The sequence below is a fragment of the Malaclemys terrapin genome, chromosome 20 (assembly GCF_027887155.1).
Source record: "Malaclemys terrapin pileata isolate rMalTer1 chromosome 20, rMalTer1.hap1, whole genome shotgun sequence".
NCBI lineage: Eukaryota > Metazoa > Chordata > Testudines > Emydidae > Malaclemys > Malaclemys terrapin.
Window position 1 is genome coordinate 9,937,649 of NC_071524.1, and position 25,335 is coordinate 9,962,983.

Consider the following 25,335-nt stretch of genomic DNA (forward strand, 5'->3'; position numbering starts at 1 on the left):
AATTCTGCTTATGAGGAAGGGCAATGCGTACACTGATATCTCTGCTATGAGAGGTTAACTTCTCTTCTCATTCTTTCTCCATTCAGATCTCCCATAGGTATGTTTCAAATCCTACCCTGGGTACGGTGACCATATGTCCCCGTTTTGGCCAGGCCGGTCCCTTTTAAAAGCCCTGTCCCAGTCATCCCAACTTTTTGGCAAAAGTGGGCATTTGTCCCGTTTGCTCTAGCTGACTTGATCAGTTGGCAAGAGCAAATAGAACAAATATCCATTTTTGTCAAAAATGTGGGGTGTGATGCAGAGGAATGTGCATAGCAGCAAGCTAGCATGCCAGCCCTGTGCAAGGGGTAGGCAGGCGACCAGCGATAGCCTTGTGCAGAAGGCAGGCAGGACTCGAGCGAGTGGCTTGGGCCAGACCCATGCTGGGGTGGAGGGAGAGGCTTGGGCAAGCCCTGCGCAGTGTCCCATTTTCCCTTTGGGAAATATGGTTATCCTAACCCTGGGGGCTAAATGAGCCTGTATCAAAACTATTTATTGTGAATCATAATGTCTAGTGCTTTTAGATGGACTTTTTTCGTATGTGACAAAGAATTACATGTTATTTTCAACAAGATACAAGAGAAAGAAGTAGGTTTTGGCTACACCTGGCAATCCTGACAGCACAATCTTTAGCACCACTAGATAACCCTGTGGAGTTTGCTGGTTGTCTGCACTAGAACATTCATACACCTCAGAGTCAGGTGACAGAGGAATGTTTGATGGTACCAGTGTGTGCCACACCTTCGGCACTGTGTGCTTAACACAACAAATGGGCATGTCAGAACTGGTAATAAAATAACAGAGATACATTGAGACTGGTGCTGAGGAGATTGCTGGAGGTGAAGCAATAAACACGCTGGGGATATCAAAGTCCTTGAACGGCTGAAAGAGACGACAGACAGGAAGAGGATGGGGGTGAATGACAATGTAATGAGTCAAAATCTTCCCTGGAGTAACACCATTAAATATCCGTGTTGAATTAGATCCAGTAGGTCTGTTACGTGCACTCCATTTGGGAAGAAGCAGAAAGGCCTAAAAAAAGTTCAGAGCCTCAATGCCCACCCAGAGGGCACGCACATGCATGGCGAGTTTAGAGTGAAAGTTTCGTTGGTGAAAAATACCACCAGGAGTCTGCAGAGATAACCTGTGGGAGCAGATTACTCCTCACTCTGCCGCTGTCACTCCTTTTTGAGTAACGCCTCACTCTGCCAGTGGTCTCCCTGGCCAAGAGCTTCAAAATGGACCAGTCATGTTGGGTGCCCAATCTGAGAGATGTTGAAGAGGCCTGAATTTCAGAAAGAGCTGAGGAGCCCCACTCTGAATGTCAGGCCGTTTTAAGGTCTCTCAAGCTGGGCACCTAAAATCAACAGTCAGTTTAGAGACTCTTGGTCATTGAGTTCAATAGGACTGTTCAGAGTGCAGGGTACCAACCAGCATGAGTCAAGCCCACAGTGTCCATGTAAAAAGAAGGCTGAGCTCAGCAGTACAATCATCCTCAGACAGTCAAACACAGCCCCATGTAGACAAACCCTTTTGTGCTGATGCCTTATGTAGATTTTTTTAGTGACTTGTGTCTTTAAGGGTATGTCTACAATAAAAAACCTGCAGCACCAAGTCTCAGAGCCTGGATCAACTAATTTGGGATTGCTGGGTTCTGCCTGCGGGGCTAAAAACTGCAGTGTGGACATTCAGGCTCAGATTGGAGCCTGGGGGTCTGAGAACCACCCCCTTTGCGGGGTTTCAGAGCCCAAACGTCCACACTGAAATCTATAGCCCACAACCCAATTCCAGCCATCACCATGCTGCGGGTCTTTTATTGCAGTATGGACATACCCTAAGGCACAGCCCATGGTAACAGAAATCCTGGAGACTCTGATGAGTGCAAAGGGGCAGGAAAACTGCTGGATATCCCTAGCTGAGAATTTTCTCTCTGTAGAGAAGTAAATCCTCTGGCTTAGAACTTGGTGAAGTGTTGGCCTGCGTGCCACCCCAGCTCCTGCGTTGTCTGGCAGAGGAGCATGAACTGACATGTCTTGAGCATCACAGAACTCCAGTTAAACTGATCGGACGTAATGGCCCTTTGGGGCCATAGCTAGGAGCAGCCCCAGAGCTGGCATAGAATTGGTCCCAGAATTAGGGAGTTGCAATCGACTCCTTTTTTCTCCCAACTGCCACATCATCAAAGTACATTCAGCTGGAACTGGGTGCAGCTAAGCGTATGTCTATGCTGCAGTCATTGGGTCTGATTACAGCTCGAGGGGACATGCCTGAGCTAGCTTTAATCTCACTAGCACAGGTCCTGGAGTTGTGAAGCAGCGGCAGCAGAGGCTAGCCCTGGGAGTAATTATCCTGGGTGGTTTGTATAGCCTGGACTGAGGCTTGTGCTGCTGCAGCTTCACTGCTCCAGGACTCGAGCTAGCGAGATTAAAGAGCGCACAGGCAATGCCTGCAGCCTAGACACGCCCTGCTTCTGTGGCCCATTGTGCCTCAGGGAAAGTCAGTGCCTCTAGCAGCCCTGGAGAAGGGCAGGTGCTGTGCCATGCTTGGACAGCAGTGGTGCTGGAATCACATGGCCTTGCCCTCCCTGAGCACTAGGAGCATGACAGTGAATGGCCCTTTCACCACAGCAAAGGTTCTCATGTGATCTCTCCCCCACACTCATTCCCACACTGGCTGGACATAGTGACACCCTCCCATATTGTTCAGCTTTTCCTGCATTGTACAGAGACACAGGAGAAGGAAGGGGAGGAACAATCTGATGTATTTCAAGGGGGAATAACAAGAAATCAGGTGTCTTGTATTTCTGAGCATCTGTGTCTGTTCTGATTGCTGTTCTCATTTCAGATCAGCCCCCGTCTCTTCCCACATGAGCTACCAGAGGCATGGAGCTACGGGAACAGCTCTCCAGATGCTTGTTCTGTGCCATACTCCTAGCAGCGATTCCCTTTTCAGGTAAAAGCATTGTTGTTAAAACACTTCTCCACAGCACAAAATCCCCGGAGTGAGACCCTAAACCAGCATGAAACCCCTGCTGGTATCTGTGTTTCAGCAGAGAGAATGTTTTTGTTTGTGTTACTGAGCAGGTTATTCAGGAGGCACTGGAAATCTGGTCCTGGAAGTATCTGGGTGTTCTCAGTGCCTACTGAGCCGGCAGCTCACAGCAGGTTCTCAGCATGTTGTCAGTTTCAGACTCTTTGTTAGCTCTGGTTTCTCCAGTGAGGTTCTCAGTTCATCATGGACCTGCAGTCAGTACGAGGTGGAGATGTACAATTGGTCTATTCTGGGGATCTGCTCTAATTCTAGCCATTGGGGAAAGATGACCAATGCAAGAACCCCCACCATCACCACCACCCAAACACAATTTGGCTTGGTTGAGCTTATACCTTAAACTGGATATGCAGCACTAATGGAAATTACATCATGCTCTGTCTATATTTAAACATTTGTGCTGGTGGCTGATGGCTGGAATAGGGCAAACATAGGGTTGAAATTTTAATTTGAATCTTTTGTTTCAATAGAAAAATTCCTTTTCGCAACAATACATTTATGATTTTTCAACAGACCTCCTTCCCCATCAGTTTATCAGTTTGGGATTTCCCCCCCTCCTTTTTCTTTTTTGCCTTTCTTCATTCCCTCCCCTCTTTTCCAATTTTACCATTGAAAAAGGAGAAAAGTGAGAAAAAAGCAGACAGTGCCCCCCCCCCCCCAAAAAAAATAAAAAGAAAAAATCTTTTATTAGAACATTGGAAAAATGTGAACTGTTTTACAAAAAAAATGATTTTTTTTTTTTTTACTTTTTTCTACATTTCTTTAAACACATTTTATCCTTTTTCAACAAGCTCTCAGAGCAGCCCTAAGATCTCCCAGGCAGGCTCTGGTTATTTGGTATGTTTTATCTGTTATACAATGTCTTATATACCAATGGTGCAATAAAAAAATGTATCTCCTTTCTTCTTCTTTGATTCCCTTCTCTCAGCTCAGCAGCTATGATGAGGGTCGAGTGATGTCTTTCCACCACTTTCTGTCTTGAACCAGCTGCATGGCTTCCTTTCTCTTTTTGTTCTATGTCATTGTATGTCAATGCATTCTCAGTCTTCCTCTATTTCCAGTTCCTTGCACTCTGGTATGTATTGCCAATATGGTATCCTTTTCAGGTCCATTCCTGACACATGTCCAAACCATCACAGTTATCCTTCTTCAGTCTTCTGTAACAGGGTTGTTTCTTGCCCTAGACATTTTCTTCTCACTTCATTTTTTTAAAAATTTCTGCAGTCTTGAAACTCTCAGTATCCCCCTCAGCCAGTTCATTTCTGCAGGCAATGTCTTCTCTTTGTTAGCTTTCCTCATACTCCAGTGTTACAAACCTGCAGCACAGTATCGGCACGAGAGTTTCTTTGTTATTGAAACGTATTGAGCCTTCCAGATGTTGCAGTTTCCCAAATGCAGTAACAGCTAGTCCAATTTTTCTTTTTACGTCATCTTCACAATTCCCATTCTTTGATACTAGCCCTCATTTTTTCCCCACTTGTTCTAGTTCTTTGTCTCCACATTTGATCTTTATCTCTTCCTCTTGTCTTACAATTGCCATATTTTTTGTCTTCCCTGTGTTGATGTTCAGGCTGAATTTTCTGCTTTCCCAATCTAGCTTGTTAGTAATTCTCTGTAATTCCTCCTTGGTCAATGCTATGAGTCAATATCATCTGCGAAACTCAGGTTCTTAAGAAGAATGATTTCAGACACTTAGAATCATAGAATATCAGAGTTGGAAGGGACCTCAAGAGGTCATCTAGTCCAACCCCCTGCTCAAAGCAGGACCAATTCCCAGCTAAATCATCCCAGCCAGGGCTTTGTCAAGCCGGGCCTTAAAAACCTCCAAGGAAGGAGACTCCACCACCTCCCTAGGTAATGCATTCCAGTGTTTCACCACCCTCCTAGTGAAATAATAAACAATAACAATAACTATCAATTACATATTTGCAGAGTATTTCTACTCTTTAATATATGAAGACAGATTCCTGCCCCACTGCTTGGAATTCATGGCTATTACAGACACCACTGGTTTTATTCTGGACATACCCTCAGGGTACAATTACACTGCAGTCAGTAGGAATACCTGTACTATCTTGAATGTAGCTAGCTTGGTTAAAAATAGTATTGAAGATGTAGCAGTATGAACTCCTATGTGAGCTAGGAATGTGAGTATGTACCCAGAGTTCCGGGAGGGCTTATTACAGCTGAAGCCCATGCCGCCATGTGTTCATTGCTCTTTTTAGCCAGGCTAGCTACATTCAAGCTAGCACTGACATGCCTACCGAGCTGCAATCACTCCTCCAGCTGCTGTGTAGACACTTCATCATTTAGGTTTGCTTCTTTCAGAGAATTTCGAAGTCATCTCGTCCCCAACTGTCACTGGGATCGTCGGCCAGGATGTGGTCTTACCGTGCCACATCTCCACTGGGACGCAGCCGGCCAATATGGAAGTGCAGTGGAAGAAAATCATCCAGGCAGCTATTGAGACTGTCCATGAATACAGAGCCAACCCAGGCCAGGATGTGCCAGGGCCAAACTACCAGGGCCGGACCGCGCTGTTGAAGGATGGATTCACCTCTGGGAATGTGTCTTTAAAGCTGAAGAACGTCCAACCAGCCGATGAGGGAACGTACAGCTGCATTGTGAAGTCTAACGAGTGGAGTGCTGATGCTGCAACCGAGCTTAAAATTGCAGGTTGGTGATTTCCTTGGGCAGGGTCAGATTTTGCCTGGCCATGATGTAGGTGTGCCATGTGGAGAGGGTACAAGGAGTCTTGTTCCTGTGTGCAGTCTGTATCATGGCCAGGCAGAACTCCAGTCCCTGTCCCTCCCAGTGCCCTCAGGGTGCTGAACAGGAGGCAGATCCATGGTGCTGCCCCATATGAACCAACCAGTGTAGCTGCCCAGTTATTCAAGGGGCTGCATGCTGTGTTAGCAGCCTGTGTGGTAGGAGCTCTGGGGTAGGACAACTCCCCACCTGCCCCTAACTCTGCACTGTGCCTCTGCAGGACAACTGAATCCTAAACACACAGACTGTGAAACACTGGGCCCGATTCTCAGTCACACCAAGGCCTCCTTATGTTGCTCTGGCAGTGTAAAGGGGTCTTAAAGTGGGCAGAAATGCCCCCCAAGAATAGGTCCTGGGTAGGTCTGTGGCTGGCGTAATGGTTCTGCACCCAAGCCCCAATATAAGGGCAGAATGGGATATGTTAGACACCTGGGCAGAGCACAGTGCACTATGGATGTCCTCTGCTCGCCAGGGCCCATGGAGACCAGCTCCTCTAACTTACATCAGAGGGCTGGGCAGGCCCTACCTGGCCCCAGAATACAGACAGAGTGAAGGTGGCTTAAAGCCCTTTCTCTCTTCCATCCTTGCCCAAATCAGAGGGACTAGGGAGCTGAGAAACAGGCCCAGCCTTCTGAGAGCCCTGTCTATGGGCTTGTCTACACTTCAGTAAATTACAGTGATGGGAGGGGTTCTCTCATTACAGTAATGAATCCATCTCCCCGAGAGGCGATAGCTAGGGTAACAGAAGAATTCTTCCATCAACCTAGTGCTGTCTACACTGAGGTTAGGTGTCACTCAGGGATGAAGTGATGTAGCTGGGTCGACCTAACTTTTGAGTGTAGACTGGCCTGAGGAGTATTGGCATTGGCATCTGGCATTTTGAAGGCCAGGCAGCCGTACAACTTGCCATTTACTGTGGAGACTCGCCATGATCTGAAATCCCCTGGAGAAGCAGGTGAAGAATTTCTTTGAACTCCAGTAAGAAAAACACAGAAACTGGGACCATGTCCTGAGTTAAAAATAAAGCCATAACAAAGGGACAATGCTGTTTCCCTGCAGATCATCCCTTCCTAATCTCTCCCATCTTGTTTTAGCTGTTGCCTCTGTGTCCATTGATGTGCTGGGTCCCCAGGGCCAGGGGATTGACCTAGCCTGCAGGTCAGCAGGGTGGTTCCCCAAACCTGAACTCCGCTGGGTTACAAAGAATGGGCAGGATCTGCAGCCTGTGACCAAAACAGAGCAGGGTCGTGAACTTCTGTTCAGTGTTCTGAGCCACGTCACAATCCTGGGAGAGGAAACTGGAGAAATCAGCTGCGTTATCCAGAACAGCCTGCTTAAAACAGAACAGAAATCTGTTGTTCTCCTCTCAGGTGAGTCTTGTGCATCATGCTTTAACCTTGAAGCCGCTTCTCTGTCCAGAGTCATGTCCTATCAAGCTCTAGTGTCTGTATTATTGATATAAGAATGTGGCAGAACATGGCTTCCCACATAACTCAGAAGGATGCTGCCCTAACACGGTTAGAAGGGCCCCATTGTGTTAGTTGTTGTACAAATAACTAAACTAAGCTTTCACAGGGTAGGATTAGGACAAGAAGAAACATGGGAAATGGTGAGCTGGGAGGAAAAGAAGCATGTTTTGCATGCAGCATGGTCTAGTGAATGAAATACTGGACTGGGACTCAGTAGACTTGGATTCTATTCCCAGCGATGCTACTGGCCTCCTGGGTGACCTCGAGCAAGTCACTGCCCCCTCTGTGCCTCAGTTTCCCCATATGTAAAATGGGGATAATGATGCTTACCTCCTTTGAGATCCACTGATAAAATACATTATGTAAGAGCTAGAGATGATTATTACTAATAATCAATCATTTCAGCTCACCACCCGTCTCACCGTTCTGGTGACTTATTGAAATTTGGATAAATTAACCCGTTGTTTAGTGGCAATAGGAGACCAGCTTCTAATTTTTATTCTCACAAGGCATCTCTCTCCAAATCTGACTCCTATTCACTTGTGTGTGATAACCAGCAATGGAGAGTGGACAGCTTCAGACTCCAAACTGGTATGAAATAGCACCCAGTCAAATGTCAGGAATCACTATATTGAGGTACAATTCCACCAGTGCAGAAGGCCAGAACAAGGCCTGTGAACCATGTTAGGCCTACTTAAATCCAAGAAGCCTTGAGTTGGCCACCTACCCTGGGGTGACTGTTACCTCTGAAGAAGGTGCAGTGATGTTCATTGATCTCTCACTCAAAGCAGGGATAGAAACTAATTTTCTTGATCTTGGCATGTGAAATCTAGAATCAGTGGGCCAAATCCTCAGATGGTGTAAATGGTGGTAGTTCTCCTGTCTTCAATAAAGCTATGCTCATTATATTAGCTGAGGATCTGGCCCATTGACTCCGGTGGAGAGGGACCAATTTACATTAGCTGGGACTCTGGTCAAGTGTCTTTATCATTGCCCAAAATTGCTAAGGACCCAGGAACAACTTACGATGCCAACGCTGAATTTGAAGTTAGTCCCATTGGTTTTAAAGAGTAAGATACAATTCACTGTAAGAAAGGGTGTCAGAATCTGGTCTACAGAAAACAGGCAGGATAAGAGCAGGAGTGAATTTGGGCTATCCAGTCTGGCAGCTCTCCTGCTCAAGGGCTAGATTTTCAGCTGGGTAAATCAATGGCATTTACGTCAGTTGCGGGTCTAGCCAATATTCTGTACTGCAAAACCAGTCAACTCCTATGCTTCACACATCCATGGAGCCTAACGCATTGTTCCTCTAAGCACGGGAAAGAGACGGCCTGTTTCCAGGGTGACTTTTTTTATATATATTGTTTTCAAAGGTGATATTTTCCCTCATGGTTCTCCATGGCTTGCTGCATTCTGGGTGTTATTGACTTTAGACCTTCTTGTGATTGGTGCCTGTGCATTTTGGGGTTATAAAGGTAAGTTCATTATTTGCATGTTTAAAGTCCCTCCACAAAGCGGGAAATAATAATCATGAAATTGTAATCAATTGAAACCCAAACATCAAACTAAATGTAACTACAATGTTTATTGGTGCTCAAAAAGGCTTCAGGATTTTTAATTAATCAATTAATTAATTTAAATGTTTGTTCATCTCTGATTAACATCTAGAACTAGAAGAAGAAATTTTAAAAATTGTCTGTTTTAGTATTTTGAATAGGGAGATTCTATTATTTCTGTATTTGGCACTAGTGTGACTGCTTCTAGAATCCTGTGTCCAGTTCTGGTGGCCTCAATTCAAGAAGGACATTGATAAACTGGAAAGTGTGTAAGAAGAGCCACAAGTATGATTAAAGGATTAGAAAATATCTCAGTCTGTTTAGTTTACCAAAGAGAAGGTTAAGGGTTACTTTATGTCACATTCCATAACTTACACGGGGAACAAATATTTGATAATGGGCTCTTCAATCTAGCAGATAAAGGTACAAAAAAAAAAATCAAACAACTGGATGTTTGAGCTACACAAATTTAGACTGCAAATACAGCATACATTTTTTAAAAGTGAGGCTGATTAACCACTAGAACAATTTACCAAGAGTTGTGGTGGATTCTCCATCACTGGAAATATTTAAATCAAGCCTGGGTGTTTTTCTAAAAGATCTGATCCAGTTCAAACAGGAATTTTTAGGAAGAAAGTTCTCCGGCCTATGTTATACAGACTGGATGATCATGGTGGTCCTTTCTATCTTTATAATATATTAATCTACAAATTAAATACAAAATTAAAAGGAGGGAGGAGAGGCACAATGTTGAGGCCTGATCCTGGAAAAAAAGCTATTGTGCATAGTGCTTACTGCCATGGATAGTCCAACTGACTTCACTGGGCTTTAATGAGATTACTCACAGTAGTAAGCACTACACTTGGGAATGCAGCTTGTCAGAATTTTTTTCTTTTTTTTTATCAAAATGTGGTCCTTTTTAAAAGATTATTTTTACAAAAATGTTTCAATTTTCTCAAAATTTTCCAATTTTTTCAGCAGAGTCTGTAGATCATTAAAATTAGCCTGTTTGTTTTACAAACACTTTTTTCCATTTTTATTGATTAGTTGGTTTTGGATTTTGGATTTTGACTGGTCACTGAGAGACACGGTACATTTTTTTTTCAATATCAGAAAATGTAATTTTAAAATATTTCTGCATCTACAATTTTGATTGGAAAAATATTTTGACAGAAAATTTGGAAAATAAAGCAATGGACTCTCATAAAACACAGCAGAATGGAAAATGTTTTCAGATTTGCCAAAACATCAGCAGTATTTTGTTATGTTTTTCAACCATCTCTAATTGTTTGCAAGATCAGGTCTGAATCCATGTGAAAACAGAGGAAATATTATTCTAATACAAATTCCACAATTCATGGGCATGAAAAATGTCAGAAGAAAAGACGTTGCTAAAAAGCAGTTTGACAAAATCTGCTCAAAATACCTTTATGCATATTAAAATGTCCTATATCATTAGAGTGTACATCACTGATGCCTATTTCCACAAGTCTCAAATTGTTCATGAAGCATTTTATATTTCTTGTTCTTCCCCTTCTCTTAAACCTTCAGCTTCCTCTGTATTTAAATTCTTCCTTCTGCCAACCATGCATAGTATGACAAATGTGCACTGTACTTATATTTTCTACTTCAATAGTTGAGGCACTTTGGTGAACATCTGTTTTATTGTATCTGTATTGAACATATGTATTGTATCTTCTTTGCACCCAAACAACTTAGCACACCAAAATCTTTGATTCTTAATCTTATAGAAAAGCAGAAGGCTTCTAATAAAAAAACATCAGAAGACGAGATTTTATTAAACAAAGGTAATGTATTTCTCTTTCTTAAGTTATCCTTATTATGTTTATACTCAGTTTTGACATCTGTTTTAACTGGAATTATTTTTTCTTGAATGATTTTTAAATATATAACTTTTTATCTCCTACCATAATATCATTAACAAAGTTATTAAACAAGACAATTTATTTTTAATATATATTTTACTCATAAATTGGACCAAATGTCTATTTCTTCCTGGGAAATCTGTCTCCACTGCTGCTTACATGTTCTAGGATAAGGCCTGTGCATTCTGACAGCTTCCCTTAAATGTCTTATGGTATCAAATAAATGTCACTAAGCCAGATGACAGTGTGTCAGTCATTGCACTGATCTCAAGGTGCATGTGTAAAAATAAGCTCATCTCACACTCTTTCAATGATATTTTCTCCTTTTTCCATATCCCCACCTATTTTTACCCTTTGTTTTGTTAAATCTATGTTAGGGGCTGATCCTGCAAAGCTTTATTTGCCATATTGCACCACCCCTACTATGAAATCTGGGAGGTGTGACTATGCTTAGGGTCCTTGAACAGGATCCTCAGAAGAACAAAGAGGAAGGATAATGAATCCCAAGTTCATGGGGCACATGACTTACGAGGAGAGGCTGAGGGAACTGGGCTTATTTAGTCTGCAGAAGAGAAGAGTGAGGGGTGGATTTGATAGCAGCCTTCAACTACCTGCAGGGGGTTTCTAAAGAGGATGGAGCTCGGCTGTTCTCAGTGGTGGCAGATGACAGAACAAGGAGCAATGGTCTCAAGTTGCAGTGGGGGAGGTCTAGCTTGGATATTAGGAAAAACGTTTTCACTAGGAGGGTGGTGAAGCACTGGAATGGGTTACCTAGGGAGGTGGTGGAATCTCCTTCCTTAGAGGTTTTTAAGGTCAGGCTTGACAAAGCCCTGGCTGGGATGATCTAGTTGGGGATTGGTCCTGCTTTGAGCAAGGGGTTGGACTAGATACCTCCTGAGGTCTCTTCCAACCCTTATCTTCTATGATTCTATGATTCTTCTAAGACATGAATGGCCTTGATTCTATTCTTGGCTGTGCCACCGGTTGATGACTGACCTTGGACATGTCACATAATCTCTCTGTGCCTCAGTTTCCCCAACTGTAAAATGTGGATAATGACATCCCCCTCCTTTGTAAAGCACTTTGGGACTGAAAGATGAAAAGCACTAGATAAGAGCTAGGTATTATTATTACCCTTTAGGATCCAGCTGTGCTCCCTAACCACAGAGTCAGGCTAGGTCATAGAGCTCAGCTTTTCCTGCCAGAGGCCGCGAGTTTAGCCCTAAATGTGGAACAAACAGCCAAAATGAGGCGTATGATTTTGAAGCAGGAAGTCTGAGGTAGATTTAATAGATTGAGAGAGATGAAGATGCCACAATTACAGGGTAGCTGCACCTCTGGCCCCTCTACAAGCTCTCAATTGCACCTTTTCAAGTGACAGGCCTGGTGCCTTCATTCTTCTCAGGGTGGAATCTCATGATTCTCCCACTCACAGACATAATCCCCAGACTACAGCCCCCACCCTTTTCCAGCCATCTTTCCTTAGTAGGCCCAGTTGTGTTCGGTGCCTGCAAGAGAATTCCCACCAGGAGCTGTGATCAGTATGAAAAAAGCAAGGACTCAAGACAGCTCCTTCAAAGCCATGTATTGTTTGTTTATCCATGGGAAGACAGCATTCAGAGAGGGAAAAATATATATTCGGAGAGATTAGTGATGTAACTGGTTACTTTCCTATCAAACATAACCTCCAAGAACATTCTTTGAGGTGTTTTTTATCAACTTTGTATTACAAATCATCACATAGTTCTATAGTAACATGTCATTCTCTCCCATGCAGAAACTAGGAGGAAGGAGTTGGAATCAGGTACAGTAAAAATTACTTTCAGGACTGAAAATTTCAAATATGGGTTTTCACACTATGATTCAAGAGAAACAATGAGACATAAATATTGTGATATGTTCACAGACAGTGCAACATAGTGCAGGGGGTCTGGGGTAGATGCCAGGAGAGCCAGGGCTATAATTCTGGCTCTGCCATGAATATCCTGAGTGACTTTACACAAGTCACTTATCCTTCCTGCCTCAGTTTCCCCATCTCTAAATAGGGATCATAATACTCATCTGCTTCCAAGGAGTGTTGTGAGGATTTGTTTGTAAAGCCAGATAGGTGCAGTTCCTTCCTATGCAGAGAGCCAGCACAAGAGCTACACGCCACTCAAAATAGGACTTAAGTGGAACTTGAATGACTTATGTGGTGCATAGGCATCATGTGGGCCCTGTATACTGGGTTGATTTTATCCCAGATAAGTATTATTAGTGTGAGAAGCCACCTGCAGTTTGGAAGAACAAAGAACATCTGACAGGGGAGAACAACGATCTAGCATTCTTCATTATTATGAATATTACTGTGTTTTAACTGTAGTCTCCTAAAAGCACCTCCACAGTATCAGAAATTAATTTCAAATATTTCTTTGCAACTAAATCCACTTTGCCTTTCCTATCACAGTCTAGTTTATCTGGGAAATCAGTGCTACAAATACATTCCACTTCAATGGGGAAAAAAGGAAGCAAACAATTCCCTAAGTGAAAGAACTAGGCACTGTTCAAACTTTTCAATGTAAACAGGTCATGGCCTTATCAACATTAGAAAAAGTATTGCCAGAATAGCAATCTAATGACTAGATGTGTAATATTTTTATGAGATTGCTGTTAGTGTATGTAACCCTTCTGCCTGTCTGAGTTGGCAGCAACAAGGGCCGGGTTCTGTATCTAGGGGTTCCGTTTCAATAACACAATGCAAAACCGGCTCGAGCCCCCACCCAGTGACCTGGGACAATTACATACCACCCCCCTGGGCTCCTCTAAGAGCAATACTTCCCCTCTCGCAAGCACGGAGTCTGAGTGTAGCAAAATCCTTTTAATAAAGGAGGGAAAGAATGCAGCATTATGTTGGGGAAACACCACAAACAGGATTCATAACACAAACCATGAGCAAAAGACCCACCCCCAAGTAAGTTTGGCAGTGTCCTTTTCCCCTCAGGGTCTTAAGTCCAGCAACCCAAAAAATCACCCAAAATCCCAAAAGTCTCTTGAGTCCAGCAACCCAAAAGTCACCCAAAAGTCCAACAACCCAAAGTCTCTGTCCCTGGTCAGTGCAGCCCCAGAGTTCAAAAGTTTATCTGCAGAGATTTACCTCCCAGGCTGGGTGGAAATCCTCCCCAACTCCCACACAGGGGTGTTAAGGGGCACCTTACGTGGTCTAAGGCCAACTGCCCCACCTCTCCATGGGGTTCTGCTGCAGGCTTCACCATGAGCCACTCCACCAGCCACTCCACTCCACCAGCCATCCCGTGAGCAGCTCCAGCTGTCCTGCCAACTGCACCGCTCCACCAGCTGTCCCGCCAACTGCACTGCTCTGCCAGCCATACATCTTCAGCCCCCCCACTACTTAACACAGCACTCAGTGAATTCAGCTTGTAGTAGGGGGAGCCCCACTGCTAGTGCACTATTGGCCCAAGGTGAATTCAGCTCAGCAGCCTGTAACTAGACTCCTCATAGAATCAAGATGAGCTCTGATATTCCACAGTGGAGAGAGAAAGAGAAAAGACAGTACAAATGGTGTTTCAAGCCCATGCCATTAGGTACAAATACCAGTCCCCAGCCTCTCTCAATTAACTGGGTTTTGGAACCCATGTCCCTTGTCTAGCGAGTGCTACTTAGTTGATGGCGAGTCCCTCCATCATAAAATGCCAAGTACAGTTCTACTGCACTTGCTTCACATAATCAGGGTAACAACACTTTATTCTTCCTGCCCCAATAACAGAGAAACTGGGAATCCCACAGCCGCCAAAGTGACCATTTTGGCTGCTGTGGGTTCAGGCTAGGCGGAGTGGGTGTGCCTATGCAAACAAAATCAGCCCCTGAAGTTCTTTTCCACAACTCGCCACAATTCACCACCAGATGTCAGGGTAGAGCTCATTCTGACTCCGCTTACATGTAGATGCAATTGTATTGACAAAAAAGTGCTTTTTCTAGTATATCTTATTTTCCTTGCTGAACCACAGTAAGATACATTTTTTGGCAGCATAAATAGGGCTTTTGCTGGCATAATAATGTTGTAAAAATAATATCAATCCCTTCACTGATAGTTCTATAGCAGCAAATCACTCTAGTGTAGGTTTGTCCCATATAAGGCTATATCTGCACTAGAAATGCTACAGCAGCGGAAGGGGTTATTCCATCACTGCAGTAAATCCACCTCTCCAAGAGGCAGCAGATAGGTCAATGGAAGAATGCTTCTGTCAACATAACGCTGTCTACACTGGGGCTTAGTTCAGCTTAACTGAACGCGTGCTGAGGACCTGTGGGGTGGGCCGTCATTACGCACGGCTCATAAGACGCCTAATGGTCTCGGACACTATCCGTTGGTCCCGGGACATCTACATCGAGCACATCACCGGCCACCGCCAATACCGAGAGTGAGCCGGGGAGACCTCGTACACCCACACACACCCCCTGCTGGACTTTATCCCCTGAGCCCTGAACCCACCAAACCTAACTGAATCCCACCACGTGAGGGTCACCCCATCCCCATTCCCCAGCCCACTTACTTATACCCATGACTGTCTCTACTTCCTGTATGGGTGATAAACCCTCACCGCTTATCGACTGTTTCCTGATCCCGCCCACCAGTTACCCACCCCTCATTGGGGACATTGCAGTCTATATGTACTATGTGTGCTGCCCAACCCCAAAATACCAACATACCCCTATACTCTGTATGTTACCCCCAATGACCATTAACTGACGCTTCAAATTTTCTGTATCATTTATTTTTTAAATATTCTCTAATAAAATTTAAATCTGTCTCTCAGAGGAGTAAATTTTTTCATATACCTGAGTGACACAGCTGGGTTGACCCAACTCTCTAGTATAGACCAGCCCTTAAATGTAACAACTGATTGTTTACCACTTTTATAGTGATTGTTAGTTTTCCCTTTTTCCATGCAGAGAATCACTGCATGCATTTCTCAGGATGAGCTGAAATTTCTGTTTTAAAATATTAAACTGGTAATCAAAGTTTTTTGTGTGTTTTTTTTTTTCCTTTTACAGACTGTCAGGAGCTGCAGGAACGACTTGGTAGGGCTCGTTTTATGGTACAGAATTAATAAGCAGCTATAATTGTACAGTGTAGATTGAATTATGGGTAATCTGGAAACACAGGTATATAAGGGGATTCTAGGGATATTATATTGAACATGAGTAATAAGTAGTATCAACAGCAGGGCCAAATTAACATAGGGGCTTTAGGAGTTGCCACCCAGGCCCTCGGGCTAAGGGAGGTCCTACAGGCCCATGGGCTAGGTGTGGCCTGCTGCTTCTTTTCATCTGGCCCATGACAAGTCTCCACACTGTGGGCTGGACACCAGTCCCCGAGCCTCGACGCCCTCCCCCCGCGGGAACCATGGCCAATGGGAGCTGCAGGCCTGGGCAGCATGCATTGTGCAGAGCGACCTGGCCCCTCCGTCTAGGGGCTGGACATGCCAGCCACCTCGGGGAGCAGAGTAGTGCGGAGCCAGGACAGGCAGGAATCCTGCCTTAGCCTCTCTGTGCTGCCGCCCAGGAGCTGCCTGAGGTAAGCACCTCACGACCAGAGCCTGCACCCTGCACCCCCTACCCCAGCCCAGAGCCCCCTCCTGCACCCAAACTCCCTCCTAGACCCCAGGCTCCCACCTGCACCCCAAACCCTTATCCCAGCCCTGAGCCCCCTCCTGCACCCAAACTCCCATCCAGAGCCCACACCCTGAACCTCATGCTGCACCCCAATTCCCTGGCCTATCCCTGCCCCCCCCCCCGAGCTGCATCCCCTCCCACACCCCAATCCCTGCCCCAGCCCTGAGCCCACTCCCACACACCAAACCACAAGGGGCCCCACAAAATCTAATAGCCCCGGGCCCACAGGAGAGTTAATCCGGCCCTGATCAACAGACCTTAGAGATAAATTTATTCAGCATATGTGCTAACAGTCTGTCTTCTGCTCCCTACATCGTTACCCTCAAAGCGTGATCTAAAAACTAATAAAAAAGTTTCATGGTAAATAATCATAACATTCAAACTGCTGAACTGAGTTCCTTCAGACTTGGTTCAGTAAACTATGTTTAGAGATTATATTCACTGTTGTGGCAAAGCACCTCCTTCACTTCACCGGACTCAGCGCTTTCCCCTCTGGCGATGGGAAGGTCAGGAAGGGCTGGAATAAGTCAGCCCCACTCCAGGTGGATGGTGTTTTGGGGTTTATTTCTCACTATTTTCCTGGTAGGGCTCAGGGCAAGCCCAAGATATGCTCTTGCACCAAACAAAAGAAACAAATTCACAACATAAAACAAAGGGGAATGCCTTTCCCTGCCCCCTTTCTGGTGGGGGTGGGGGGCTTGTTAATGGCTCCAGGATGGCCCATCCTTCCCCCGGACAGGCAGTGAAGTAGGTAGCATCTCCTATGAGAAGGGGTGCAGCCTCCTACACTGGAGAAGTGTTTCTCCTTGCTGCAAATAGCCAGCACTGCTTTACTCTCTCCCCCCACACACCATAAGAGGGCTGTTCAAAGGTCTCAGGCAATCCTTAATTGGACTCAGGTGTCCCTAGTTGACCTGACTGACCTTCTCAGTTTATAGGGAAAAAGCTAATCTAGGGCTAATATACCTGCTTTTCCTCACCCTCTTACTGCTGTCCACCCTGACTTTGTCACACTGTACTGTCATTTGCTGTATATAGGAAATTCCCATTTGTATTAAAATACATGTTATTAATTGATAAGCAATTTATAGTCATATAAAGAGAGTCTGTATTTTAAAGCTAGAGCAAAAGAAGAAAAGCAAAGGTTTAGCTTTCGGCTTCAATTCCACATTTCAAGACTGTTAAGTGCCTGATTTCTCAATCTCACCATTGCAATAACGATATTGATATTTGTGCTGAATATTTTATATAACTTGCATATAACTATGGCGCCCATCACAATAGCATCAGGATGCACTAAAGAGAATTCAAAACAAATACAAAATATCTTCTGTCCCTTTATCTGTCCATTTTGTAATAAACCAATTTACAATAAACCTGGCTCTGAGGAAAAGAGCAATAAATATTGTAAAGGGCAAAATTAGCAACCAAGTAAATTTTATATTTTCTGAGATAAAGGCAATGCTCAGAAATGATCCAGTGGATATAGAGTATTTTCAGAAAGCCTTTGACAAGGTCCCTCACCAAAGACTCTTAAAAAAAGTAACCTGTCATGGGATAAGAGGGAAGGTCCTCTCATCTATTGGTAACTGATTAAAAGATAGGAAACAAAGGGTAAAAATAAATGGTCAGTTTTCAGAATGGAGAGAGGTAAATAGTGGTGTCCCCCAGGGGTCTGTACTGGGATCAGTACAAAATATTAATAAACAATCTGGAAAAAGTGGCAAACAGTGAGGGGGCAAAACTTGCAGATGATACAAAACTACTCAAGATAGTTAACGCCCAGGCAGACTGTGAAGGGTTACAAAGGGATCTCACAAAACTGGGTGACTGGGCAACAAAATGGAAGATTACATTCAATGTTGATAAATGCAAAGTAAGGCACATTGGAAAACATAGTCCCAACTATACATACAAAATGGTGGGGTCTAAATTAACTGTTATCACTCAAGAAAGAGATCTTGGAGTCATTGTGGATAGTTCTCTGAAAACATCCACGCAATGTGCAGCGGCAGTCAAAAAAGCAAACAGAATGTTGGGAATCACTAGGAAAGGGGTAGATAATAAGACAGAAAATATCATCCTGCCATTATATAAATCTGTGGTGCGCCCACATCTAGCATACTGCATGCAAGTATACTCTGCATCTCAGAAAAGGATATATGGGAATTGGAAAAGATTCAGAAAAGGACAACAAAAACCTTCCATATCAGGAAAGATTAATAAGACTGGAACTTTTCAGCTTGGAAAAGAGATGACTAAGGGGGGATATGATAGAGGTCTATAAAATCATGACTGGTGTGGAGAAAGTAAATAAGGAAGTGTTATTCACTCCTTCTCATAACACAAGAACTAGGGGTCACCAAATGATATTAATAGGCAGGAGGTTTAAAACAAACAAAAGGAAGTATTTCTTCACACAATGTCAAGTCAACCTGTGGAACTTTTTGCCAAAGGATGTTGTGAAGGTCAAGACTATAACAGGGTTCAAAAAAGAACTAAATAAGTTCATGGAGGATAGGTCCATCAATGGCTTTTAGTCAGGATGGGCAGGGATGGTGTTCCTAGCCTCTGTTTGCCAGAAGCTGGGAATGGGCGACAGGGAATGGATCACTTGATCATTACCTGTCCTGTTCATTGCCTCTGGGGCATCTGGCATTGCCCACTGTTGGAAGACAGGATACTGGGCTAGATGGACCCTTGGTGGGACCCAGTGTGGCCATTCTTTAGTTCTTACCACTATTCCCCAGTGGCATTTGTCTACATTTGGTAGATTCTCCCCAGTTCACCTGTTGGAGGAAGGTCCCTCCCTCTCTCCTAACAGAAAAAGAATCTGGAGAATAGCCCAGCTCCCAGCAAAGCCACAGAAAACTCAGTTAAAGATGTCACTTTCCTCCTTCCTCTTGGAGAGGAGCAGAATTTAGGGGAGACTGTCAGACTCCAGAGGTTGAAATCGGAAAACACAAAGCAGTGGTGCTCTTCTGAGTTCCAGCCACTTGGGGCAAATTGATGATTTGCGTAATAATGGATAAAGCTGTAGAACCAGTGAATAAACTGCATTTATTTTGGAAATCTGGGTCCCTCCCCTGTGCTTTTACCACTAATTTATCTTTCCTTGGACTAACAACTGTCCAAGCCTCTGAGAAGCAATGGAGTTGAGATACAGCAAGGATTGCAGCTTTAACTGTATATAATAAAGCTATCATAGATTTCTGTTTTGTTTTTCCCTCTAATGTGTTTCAAACAGCATTTGTCTCTTGTTCACTCCCTTGAGATTTTCAGTGAGAAGAGACAATCTAGCCCTCAGTTTGAAAATCTGTATTTGTGCTGTATGAAATCTAAGTTAACTTAGTCCTATTTTTTCCCTACACTTCTGGAAACATCCAGTAAACTGCCCTCTGCTCTAATAAAAGTAAATAATATCAGATCTTTCCATTTCAGACAGAGCAGTCACAGAACTAGGTAAGTCAAGACATTTTTTGCTTCATGTGTTTTTATATATAACATTGACACCCTTGGGGGTCAGCAGAAGCAGGATTTGAACGTGGAGTTTCATACAGGAGCCTCTGCTGCCCAAGCTAAATGGCCTAGCTCCTTAACCAAGCCTTTCACAGGATTATCAAGTTCTAGTTGCTGAACCACCACTAAAGGTGGGACAGAGTTTCATGCTGAGTGGGCATGGTTTACACACAAATCCTACTCTGAGCAGAAGCAATATGTTCTCTCAGTCCTTCAGTGCTAGCAACAGAGTGGCCCAGTGAACAGGGCTCTAGAGTCTGACCCTAGCTTCGTGAGGGACTTTGGGGAAGTCACTCCCAGTTTCTGGGTTTCAGATTTCCCACTGGTAAACAGAGACAATGATATTGGCTGAGTGGAAATTAAGGGCCTGGGGGTGGGGTGGTTCTGCTTACATAAGAGATCAGTGACCCAGATTCTAAGTAATATCAGGTGTAATCCATTTAATTACAGAAAAATACATAAGTCCCACTGTTTCTTTGAACAGCAGTGTGAACATAGAGCACACAGGCCTTTGCCGAAATCCCATACCAGACACTCCAGCAGGCCTTATGCCCGAGAAACCACTAACTCTTAGCCTCTGCTTCCTCATCTGGGTCACACACAACTGCTGCTGCTTACACACTGCAATTGCTTAAACACAGAGCCTGATTATAGGCCTCTATGTTTCCATCTGAGGAGACCCCATTAGGTCTGCACTCACCCCCGGCAACATAGCCTGTCGGTGCTCTTGGACATTGGTCCCCTCCTTTGTGCCCAGCTGTTCTGCACTACTGAAGAATTGTTCCTACTGTTGGACACAAAGGTTTTAGCACCCTCTCCCATTTACTCTAACAAGCTCCATGGTTGTCTTGCCTCCAAAACCCCAATGGCAGACTGTCAGGACCTTTCACTAGAACAATATTCACTTTCCTTTATACAGCACTCTGAGATCTACAGATAAAAAACATAACTTGAAAGCTAAAGTACTAGTATAATCATTGGCTGGTTCTAAAACTCTTACCTGTTGCACGTATTTTAATTGGAGTGAATGGGACTTTTTCTGATTAAGGACTGGAAAAACTTGCCAAATATGAATTCTCACTGCCTTGAATTCCGTTAACTGGTGATTCTTCTTTTTGCAGAATTCAGGAAGGCTCGGAGCTACATGGGTGAGTTAAACTCTCTAATTTGACTGCCACCTTATTAGGGCTATTTTTCCAAACCTTGAGGGAGCAGGAAATGGCAATGATATATGTAGGATTGAAGGACTTAAGGTCTGGATATGAAGGCAGGATCTATGCTAATGGCAGATACTAACATTTGGAGGGAATCTTATCTATTTGACTCATATAGTCAAAAAGCTGGCATTTGTACATCAATCAAATATGAATTGTACATTTATGTTCTTTTTAATTCAATCAGTGGAATCTGTTTATAATTGTATAGCTCCTTCAGCCCTGATCTAGTGCTTTTCTTGTACTAAAATAAATAAAATAAGTTTCAAGTATATCTCTAATGTGGGAATGTCACTATCTTGATACAGGAAGTAAAGGCTGGAATCTAGTTTTCTATCACAAGTAAAACGGGAAATTGTTACGTAAAATATTTGCCTTAATATTAGAAGCTATTCCTTTTCTCCTCAAGATTGCCATTGATATTGAGATCTGACATACCCATGACTAATCGGATTGTTCTGGTCCCTCTCCTGTGGGATCAGGGGGTGCCTGAATGATCTGTGGCTAATAGGGTTATTTTGATCTCTCTTCCCAGTTTCTGTTACCCTGAATCCAAGTTACAAACACCCTGAACTCACCGTGTCTGAAGATGGCAGAAAAGTCCAGCACAACACCCCTTCCCTAGAGCCAGCTGCCACCTCTGGGGCCCTGATCTCTGTGGGGATGAAGGGGTTTGTGGCCAGGAAGGATCATGGTGGAGAGGGCGGGCTTTGCAGGTGGTACTGGGAGGTGGAGGTGGGGGACAGCCCGCACTGGGAGCTGGGGGTGCTGAGTGAGACTGTGAGGGACAGAGTGACAGGGGAGAGGTTGGAGAGACTCCCTGAGGGAGGGTGCTGGGCTCTGGAGAGATCTGAGGGGCAGTATCACCCTGAGGAGGCTGACACTGTGCTGCAGAACTGGGGTGTGAGGCCAACAGTGGTTGGGGTGTATCTGGATCTAGAAATGGGGAGTCTCTCATTTTATAGTGTCAATTCAATGGCCCTTATCCTGAAGATTCCTGTCGAAGGTTCTGAGAGATTGTTTCCGTTCCTAATCCCTGGTTACACTGTGGGGAGGGACGACAGGAAACCCCTCAGCATCTGCCCTCCCAGCGACTGGGATTTCCCCCAGAAATTAACAGTCAGTGGGTCTGTTAGTGAGGGCGATCACACAGCCCTGGCACAGTCCTCCAACTCCAGCATGGGAAAGGGGCAGGAAACAACACAGGGTCATCCACAACAGGAGAAACAGCCCCAGCCTTTGAACATCCCTCTGCCCCCAACAACGAGGAAGGGGCAGGAAACAACACAAGGCCATCCACAACAGGAGAAACAGCCCCAGTCCCTGCACAGCCCTCTGCCCCCAACAACAGGGAAGGGGCAGGAAACAACACAGGGCCATTTGCAACAGGAGAAACAGCCCCAGCCCCTGCACAGTCCACTGCCCCCTGCAGACCAAGGGGCAGGAAACAATACAGGGCCATTTGTAACAGAAGAAACAGCTCCACACCCTGAACAGCCCTCTGCCCCTGCAGATCAAGATGTGAAAGGAAACAGCACTTTGTTCTCTTGGGTCAAAAATTTAAGAAATCCCTTCCACATCCCGAAGAGGAGAAAGGGAGATGAAACAGAGCAGGAGCATCTGCAAGCAGAAGGGGGAAAAGAAATGCCAGACCCCAAGGTCTGAAAGTCCACCTGCAAAAACTCCATTTGCCAAAAGCCCTCCAGCAGGGTAAAGGGAATCAGAAAGAGAAAAAAACACCGATAACTTGAATCCAGAGGGAATCTCTGGAGCTGAAGCTTTTGTTCTGCAGATTTCAGGGCCAGGAAATATGATGGGGGGAATCAAATCCAAATGCTGACACCTTGGAAAGGATCTCGCCCCAAAGAGACAGGGGGGAAATGGCAACACTTCTGATGTTTCCACCCCCTGAACTCAAAGGAAAACTGCAACAATTAGTGATAATGCTTTATAACTCACACTAATTAAATTGGAAGGTGTTAACTGGAGGGAACTATGCTAATGCTACCCTTAAGACTAGGAATTTAAACACACAGAAGTCAGAAAATGCAGAAGGGAAGGTTCTTACAGTGACACTAACTCTCACACATTGCAAACATACATGCTCTGCTGCTGCCGCTCTTATTCAGTGTGAGTGGATGGTAGAACAAAGCCCTTGCAGTATAGAACCAGTCTGATATCCCTAGTCATGTGAAATAGCACCTTATTCCAACATCAGTCCGATTGACTTCAGTGAGATCACTCATGCGGTAAGGTACCATGCATAGAGACACCAGACTCAGGCCAGTCATAAATTGTGTGTGCAATGCAGATGAGTTAGTGTTACTTGGAGAACTTTACCTTTTGCACTTCCTGACTTTTGTCAATTTACATACCCAGTAAATAGGACCAACATTTTTAGAAAGGGAGAGAAGGTGCAGGAACCACAGCTGCACATGCTGTTGGTGTGACAATGCATATTTGGTGACTTTGACACCTACATAGATAAATGTGCATGCAAATGGATAATTTACACTTGCATGTGTAACTGCATGTGCAAATGCTAGTGCACAAATTCATATTTTATGGGGAATGTGAGCCTGTATCTTTGGGAAATTTGCTCACAACTTTAAACTTGCGTTTCGTGTTTAATCTCCCTGTTGATTACACATGAAACAAAAAGAAAGAAAATGCCAATTGTATGCTGCATGCAGTTATGAAACTGTAAAGCCTTTGGTTTCCTGTGTACTGGGTGTAAAATTTTCAAAAGTGCCTAGAAGTGAGTTAGGATCCCAAGTCCCTCTTCAGAAGTGACTTGGGCACTTGGGTGCAGATCTTCAAAGGTATTTAGACACTTAACTCCCATTGAAATCAAGTGTAGACACACTCTTAAGCTCCTAAAACTCTGTTACTTTTGAAAAGGGGACTTAGGCTGCTAAGTCACTTAGGATAAGATTTTTAAGGTATTTAGGATCTTAGCTCCCATATAAACACACATCTTTAAAAATCTGACTTTTTTGTTATTTTTTCACTATACTTTTAAATGGTTAAGAATACTCTTTGCATACAGAGTTGAGTAGCTGTTTTTCAGAGGGTCGTGGCAGCTAATAACCAAGGAGACATGTGCATGTACACACTCACACACACACACATACAGAGTGCTCTCCCAGACACATTACTTTTGTTCTCTCTTCTTCTTCTTTTCCTTAATCAAAAATACCCTGGAGGTGTTTGTGTTGCTCTTTGTTTATGGAGACATACAGATTTAGGTAATGAGGATGGATATGTAAAGCACAAGGAGGAGCTCAGAGAAAGTGAGGAAGCCATGAAAAAGTATCCTAAATGGAAACAAAAGGAGAAAAATAATGTAATGGAAATATAGTTTGCAGGTTAATGAAGAAGAGGCAATATCTGAAATATACGTTCATAGGCTTGGACTGTATTTTCACGTAAATACTATCAATGTGTTCCAAAAACAAACTTCTAGTTGCAAAAGGAAATAAATGGAATAGGAATAAATAAATAATCTAAAGCAAAGACAAAGACAAAAATGGGGGGGAGTCTGTTGCCTTTATTATACTGTACTATTGTAATCAAAAGAGTAATGTTTAATGTGATGGTTTTATCATTTCTACAGCAAATATGAAGAATATGCCTTTGGTTTACTAAGTGTTCCTTTTTTATTTTAATTGTTCTAATAAAAATATAGTTGATGTGGTCCCATTATATTTTCATGCTATTTTTAACAGAAGCTGGGGTATAAAATCTATATATTTCAACCAAAACTTCAATTCAAATTCACCACCACCACCATCAAAAAAAACCTCACTTTGGCTTTGACTTCACTAGTATAAATTGCATGTTTTAAAATTCCTGCTAACTAACCTGTGTTAAAACCCCAGTGTGGACAGGACAATTTGTATGTCAACATATGTTCGCTGGTAGGGGGTGACTGTAGGGGACAGCCCAGGCTTTATCTTGACTGGCTTAAGACATTTTAAAGGCACACAGCTTTGTCTAGACTAGACTTTTAAAATGTGTTAGTACTGTGTCTTTGCTCTCCACTCAAGATTAATAATGTGTAGAAATCACAGGGACTCAGCTGGGTTCCAAATAACCATGTTTATTAACGTTTTACAGATATACAGTTCACTGCTGCTCAGGGAGGGTCCTGGTGTCTATA

General features: G+C 43.8%; 1 pseudogene; it reads left to right on the plus strand.

Annotated features, from left to right (window-relative positions):
* The window catches only part of LOC128826504 (butyrophilin subfamily 1 member A1-like), a 31,418-nt pseudogene extending 6,548 nt beyond the window's left edge, over window positions 1-24,870 (plus strand).
* The last annotated feature ends 465 nt before the right edge of the window (window positions 24,871-25,335 follow it).